Raw genomic sequence first — 7,530 nt, 5'->3', positions numbered from 1 at the left:
TGGTGACCTATATATTAAAAAATACCATAAGATATTGTTGCTCAATGTGTCAACTTGTGCCCTGGAAATTCCCAGACAGGAAAAGTCACTCTGGGAAAGAGAGTGTATGGCTGGAAGGTGGGTTTGCACTTCATAAAAGACACAAAGGCCTGACGGAAGTCTCAACATCATATGCATGTTAAGGAGAGAGAAGGGGACATTCCAGGAGAGGAAAGTGGTGAGAGTCAAGGAGTGGGGGCGGGGATGGTCTGCATAATCCTGCATGAGGCGTTGCACCAGAAAGTTTTTTCAAGGCTCCTTTCTGGAAACTAAAAAGAGGTCTGGCCAAGAATAAAAAATGGAGGAGAGGACCGAGGAACTCTTTTGAATTATATGAGCTATCTGTTGCTGTGTGACAAATGGCCCCCACTTTAGAGGCTTTATCTCAAGTTTCTCTATGTCAGGAATCTGGGGGTCGTTTAACTGGGTCCTCAGCATCTGAAGATGTTGGCCAGGACTATGGTCATCTTTAGGCTTGACTGTGGAAGGATCTGCTTCCAAGCTCACACCCGTGTTATTGGCAGGATTTCTTTGCTTGCAGGCGTATTGGCTTGAGGGCCTCAGTTCCTTGTTGGTTGTTGTCCCAAGGCTGCCTTCGGTTCCTTGCCATATGGGCTTCTCTACAGGGCAGCTCACAACCAAAGGCCTAGGATAGAAATAAACAAAACTACCATGTGAAAAGAAACAGCAAGGAAACTTGCATGTCTCAATCATAGCACTAGGTAGAGGGAGGGGAAAAGGATTTTGAACAGCAAGCAAATTTATATTCTGAGTTGACACCACCCATGTGGTCTAAAATCTCATGAAGAAATTTTAATTTAAAATGCTCTCAGTCTATCCCAACAGTAATCAAAAGACATTATTGATTGTAAAATGCAAACTGATTTAAGAGACGTTAAAATGCTTTTTAAAGATACTTATATTTAATAAAATGTTATCAAAGTTTTGCTACAAAAAAGAGATATAATTTACATACCATACTATTCACCCATTTAATTTGTAAAATTCAATGGTTATTAGTGTATTTGCAGATTTATGCAACCATCACTACAATACATTTTAAAACATTTTTGTCACCTTCAAAAGAAATTTCTTATCTTTTCATTTTTATATTTATTTATTTTTAAAATTTTATTTTATCTTATAAAGCTTACAGCACCCAGCATTCCCAGGTGGTCTCCCATCCAAGTTCTAACTAGGCCCAACCCTGCTTAGTTTCCAAGATCAACTGGGATCAGGCATGTTCAGGGTGGTCTAGCTATAGATGGATACTTCATATATTTTCAGTTATTACCCCTCAACCCGTAGGCCTCGGACCCCCATCCCAACCCTTAGCAACAATGAATCTGCTTTATGTATTTATAGATTGGTCACAGACATTTACAACTGATGTTAGAAGTCACATTGCTTTTGCCATATTCCATTGCTTAAAAGTGAGTCATTAGGTCCAGCCCACAGATAGGCAGAGAGGCTTCTACAGGGAGGTGGGATTCATAGAAGCCGCTTTAGAAGCAGCCTACCATAGGAGGGAACCAGGAATGTGTCCGGAGTCTTGAGTAGATTTAATGTCCTTGCTTTTAAATTGATAGCCCATGAATACTTGGAAGGAAAAGCTTCCCAAATGGTCAGGCCTCCTACTGAGAACTTGTTAAGAGGCTGAGACCATCTTATCTCTTGATAGTTATGCATATATGAGGGCAGAGAGACCATAAGGGATGAAAGGATGCCATGGCTTCATCTTCTGCAGCTCATAAGGCTGTCTTGTGAACAAGGCAACTAAAAATGAGATACGACAAGACACAGGAAGGGGGATGATATGGTTTGGATGTGTGTCCCCTCCAAGTCTTATGTTGTAATGCGATCCCCAATGCTAAAGGTGGTGGAGCCTGGTTGGAGGTGGTCATGGGAGTGGAGCCCTCATGAATGAGTTGGTGCCCTCTTCATAGTAATGTGTGAGTTCTTGCTCTGAGTTCGTGTGAGATCTGATTGTTTAAAAGTGTGTGGCACCTTCTCCCCTACCTTGCTCCTACTTTCACCGTGTGACACGTCTGCTTCCGTCATGCCTTCCGCCATGATTGGAAGCTTCTTGAGGCCCTCACCAGAAACAGGTGCCAGCACCACACTTCCTATACAGCCTGCAGAACTGTGACCCAAAATAAACCTCTTTTCCTTATGAATTCCCCAGTCTCAGGTGTTTCTTTATAGCAGTGCACATGGACAGACAGAGGGAGATCCTCTTGAGCGTATCCTGTGCTGCATCTGTCTTCCCTCTCTGGGTGTGCTCTGGTTAGCCAGAATAACTTGGAATTTTCCAGGCCCTTAGAACTGACCTCTACAAGCCAGAAGTCTTGTGTCCAGGGCAGATGACCTTTGACTTTTAGCTTTTTAAATATAGACATTGCGTACTAATGAAGACAGCCTGGTGTTGTGATAATTTAGTTTTTCCCTGAGTGCTTCCAGAATCTAGTTCCATGAAATTCTCAGTGAAATCATTGTCCACCCTTAGATATTCAAAATACATGCTGACATCTGGAAGGATTACAGTAATGAAACTTGCTTAACTTCATTTGACTGGACATTTTCCACATGTATCTGATGATGAACGCCCCCCCCCCACACCCATTTATCCATCTGTTCGCATTGTGAGGCACAGGCAATATACACTGCTGTAACTCTCTGTAGACTGTGGGTTCTCCCTGTTGGCTCTTGTTAATACTGTGCCTCAAGGCCACTAGAACTATTGATGTTTGTCACATGAAAGCTGTTAAGCCAAGGATTCCTCATAGTGTATTTCCTCGGTGGAGTTCTGAGCCTATATAGAGTAGTTTACTTCGATCTCTGTTAAATAGTATTGAGTTAAAGGTCAACTGTATGCAAGGCAGCATATGATATGAAAGCTCAATTGATTTTTCTGCTGCCAACTGGCTAAGCTTGTAGGAATGATATTGAATGTCCAGGTCGTGATTTATTTTATGGACCATTGTTCCCAAAATAGGCAATCCACAAGCATTCCAAAACATCCATTTTAGTATTGAGTGGGCCAGTGCTGAGTGCACAGTCCTTCCTCTCACTGCAAAATGCCGTTCTTCAGATTAATATCCATCCCACTTTATAGCTGACCCACTTCTAGGTAAAGCAGTTAAAAAAACAGCGAGCGCTTTACTTCAGATAATACTTCTTCACTTTCCCCACAAAGAGCACCTCTGTGAGTTATCTTACAGTCAATGGGGATCATGTTCTCAGTATTTTCTCAGCTCTCTACTGAAGGCTGCATCAAGAAAGAACTGGGTTAGACTGAAGGGAACTGATTTAGTGAATCAGCACTAGCTCCTGGTAATCAATATAACATTCTCTAGGAGCTTGAGAAAAAACCGTCTGATGTATTTTACAATTCATAGCTAAACCGTGAGTCTTTGGTTTGGAGTCTACTTCTTTGCCTTATTTTCAAGTTGGTGGCAACTCCAGACTTGAGGGGACGTGCCTATATTTCAGGATGACTAGGAGTGGTTCCCTGCAGTTTTTGGGGACAGCCTTTCAGTAAACTTGAATGGACCTAGAATTCTTACCTGCATCTAGAATGCTGAACTAAGTTTAAACTAATTGTAGATTACATCTTGTGATTGTTCTTGGTTTTGGCCCTCTTAACCGTGTTGTATCTTCCGGTCTAGCTATGAGAGGCTGAACCCTAAGCTCCTCTGGTGCTTGGTATATGCGTCATACGTGCCCTGTCTAATCATCTCCCATTGAGTGTGGGTGAGACCTGTGAATATGATGAATGTCATTCTCTTGATTACGTTACCTTAGATGGCAAAGATGAGTTGTCACCCACTCGTGGTTACATTATGTCATATAAGACTCCATGGTAGCAGGCTGGAGAGAGAGAGACACTTTCCTGGAACAACTGAAAGGTACTGCAGAAACAAACTATCATTTTGTGAGAGGTTCACAGGCTAGGGCCTGAGGGTAGCTTCTGGAGCTGGCAGTGACCCCTGCCTGACAGCCAGTGAGAGCACAAAGGCCTCGGTGCTACAACTGCAAGGACTGACTTAATTCCTGCCCAAAACCATGTGATCTTGGACACCCAGCTCCAGACACCACAGCCTGACATCTTGATTATAGCCTTGCAAAGCCCTGAGGGCTGGACCCGGTTAAGCTGTATCTGAACTGATCCAAGGCAACTGTGAGCTAACCAGTGTGTGTTGTTTCAAGGTCCTAAGTTTGTTATTTGTTGCACAGCAAAAAATGACTCACACACCAGCTTAAAACATTCTCCTTAGTAGCAAACATTTCTTGCTCTGATGGGATAGTATTGTGCTACTTATGCCACCCAAAGTGTCTGTTCCGACTGCTTCCTCTTCATCTCTTGCCTATCCTTGACAAAGTCTCTGTAGATGCTGCAGATGAACTTGGCACACTTCACAAGTTCCCAGCTCACTGTGGCCCTGCTCATCTCCATTTGCAGACTCCTCCTTCTTCATGTTCCTTTAAAACTGGAGCTCATTAAGGAGATCTCTGCAACCAGGGGTGGCACTCTTTCTTTTTATTAAGAGCATTTGAGATAATACTATCAATGAAAAGGCCTTTTTTAAAGGCAATCATGCCCCTCTTACCTTGCTGTATTAGCATTTGTGATGTTGCCCGAGACTTTTTCAACTTGCTGAAATTAATTTTTTAGTGGCCTCCCATGCTTACCGAAGAAACAGAGGCTTGCTCTGAAGGGAAGTGGTGTCATCCCCTGCCACACCCACACAGTGTATTAGAATCCAGGAGTGGTGAAGAGGCAGTTTATTCAGGTGAATTAAAAGAGGGCGTTTTTCATGGGGAATCACAAGTAGGTAGAGGAGGCATCGGCATTGAGAGAAGTGGTACTGAGACCTGGCACAGACACAGCCACCTTCTACCCTGCAAACGTCAGCAGTCTGTTCTTGGAAAATCAAAGATCTGCAGGAAAATGCCAACAAGGAGCCTAAAATACATCACAAATGTTGCATTGGATAAATGTGAACATTCTCTGAAGTTTGGGTACTCAAGGTTAACAGGCCTTCTACTGGGAAAATGTTAACCAGGAAGACATCTGCTGCACATGCCTCCAGTATGCTGAGCTTGTCTTGGAGATGGATGGAAAACATGTGAGCTATAGATGCAACTAGTCCCCTGGCTAGAGGAAAAGGGAAATTCGGGTTCTTGCTTTTAAGTAAGAATGCAGTTTCCGTACCCGGAAAGGAATACATGATTTAACAGGGAAAAACAGAAAACAAAAAGACCTGGAGTCAACGAGTCGTCGAAACTTGTGTGGAGATGATGATGAGCAGAAGCCAATTGTGCAGAAGCAAATCTCAGAGAGAAGAAATTCCCTGTTAGGGGGAGCATAAAAATCCAAGTAAGCCCTCCCCACGGGGATGCATCTACTGAGTAAATAGCCACAGATGTCTGGCAGGGAGGATGCCCGGACCCGTGCAGATTGAGGAGACATGTCAGCTGCAGGTGTCCTGCTTTGAGATCTTTACTGAGAGTCTGGAGCTGCACACATTGAGCTAGGAGTTTGTAATCTTAATCCAGGACTGAGAGAAAAGACAGCAGTTTCCAAAGGTGTGGTCTGCACAACACAGATGACACCCCAGAAAGCCAAAATGACACTGGCAAATGCGGCCACCTGACCAATGTACCATTAGTGTGTTAAATAAAAGAATTAACATATTTTCTTCTATAGCACACAGTTTCTGAACAGAATTTCTTTAATGGTGCAAATTACAATTTGTGACTATTTTGTGTATTGGCTTACTTTTATCGCAGTGGGCTGTTTTTCTCAATATAATGTTATCACCATTAGGGCAGGTTGCATGTGTCATTTGTCCAACACTGCATCCTTAGAACCTAAGCCAGTTCAGCCAGTTTGAGGCTCGATAGGCCTTCCTTAAATATGTACTTAATAAATGCATAGAGGAAATTTTTAAAAAATATTTATTTATCATTATTTTTTCAACTTTTATCTTAGATCCAGTGGGTAGGCATGCAGGTCTGTTACCTGGCTATTTTGCATGGTGCTGAGATTTGCCATCTTTATATGCATGAGCATCCAATGTTTAGCTCCCACTCTTAAGGCCTCCTCCTCTCAGAACGGCCTCATTGTGGGTTAAATTCCAACGTGAGTTTTGAAGGGGAAAAATACTCAAACCACAGCAGGGAAACTATCTGGTAGGGTCTGATGCAATCAGGTGAGCTGTTAAGAGGAACTCAACCTTTCCAAAGTCAAAAAGATTGCAAGTGTGAGGAGGGCTATAGAGTGGGCCAAGCATCAAGGAATGGAGAACAACCCCTGGTCAACAACTAGCAAAACAATAGGAGCCTACCGCTACAAGGAAATGAAATGAGCCTGGAGGAGAATCCCAAGCTTCAGAAAGAAACACAGCCCAGTTAATACCTGGATTGCAACTTTGTGAAACATTGAGCTAAAACTGCAGCTAAAACCGAGCTAGACTTTTGACCTATGTAAACTGTGAGATAATAAATGTGGCTTTTTTAGCCATGATATTTGAGGTAATTTGTTATGCTGGGATAGGAAACCAATATAGAAATGTTGACATTTGGTTCCACTGATGGTGTCAAGGAGTAGAAACTGATTTTCAGGATGATGGTTTACTCTCCTTCTGGCAACGGAGAGCCTGCAGAACAAGGTCATGGTTGGTAAGGAAATTATTCACAAACCTGGTCCAGTAAGACATTTTCTCTTGGGACTTAATGACAGTACTAATGCTTTTTCCATGATCCATTTTTTTTTTCTTCGCTGGATTTATGTTTGCTTTTCAAAGTAAGGCAATGGTTCACTGAAGAAGATAAACCACCACCACCACCACCACCACCACCACCACCACCACCACCACCACCACCACCAAGTACAACAGCATAAATCAAACCAGAAAATGTTCCTAGGTTTTAGTAGGGAAGTTTTGATCCTCAGATAGAAAGGTAGAACTATGCTATCTACTTTCCCCTTGAGATTTATTTTTCACTGGGTGCATTTCACTTTGACTTTCACAGTCATAAATTTGCCCTGAACCAAGGAGCACAAACTTGAACAAAGGAGCACAAATTTGGACAAAACCCTTCTCCCGAACAGGCTGGGACTGAAAAAAATAACAGTACTGAGTATCATGGGTGAACCAAAAGGAAGTAATTATTTAAAGCAATATCATAAAATAATTTTTTAGATTAAGTTTTTTCATATTTAGATTACCTTTTTGGTCCTCTGAAAAGTGAGCTTTAGCCACATAGACAGAGCAGCTTTCTTTTACACACAATCCTTCATCCTTGTCTTTAGTTAGGCATCTACTGAGCATAAGCCAGAATTCTTGCCCCTAAATGAGCACAAAAGGCCCACTTTTGAGAAGTATGTATTTCCTTCCCTCCCTTCCTTCCTTCCTTCCCTCCTTCCTTCCTTCCTTCCTTCCTTCCTTCCTTCCTTCCTTCCTTCCTTCCTTCCTTCCTTCCTTC

The 7,530-nt window shown here is 42.5% G+C and overlaps 1 pseudogene; it reads right to left on the bottom strand.

The window, feature by feature from the left end:
• Positions 1–1,186: 1,186 nt before the first annotated feature.
• On the bottom strand, positions 1,187–1,305 carry LOC112616785 (annotated as a pseudogene).
• Between the last annotated feature and the right edge of the window lie 6,225 nt (positions 1,306–7,530).

Source organism: Theropithecus gelada, chromosome X (genome assembly GCF_003255815.1).
Source record: "Theropithecus gelada isolate Dixy chromosome X, Tgel_1.0, whole genome shotgun sequence".
Lineage (NCBI taxonomy): Eukaryota > Metazoa > Chordata > Mammalia > Primates > Cercopithecidae > Theropithecus > Theropithecus gelada.
This window is presented reverse-complemented; position numbering and strand designations above follow the sequence as displayed.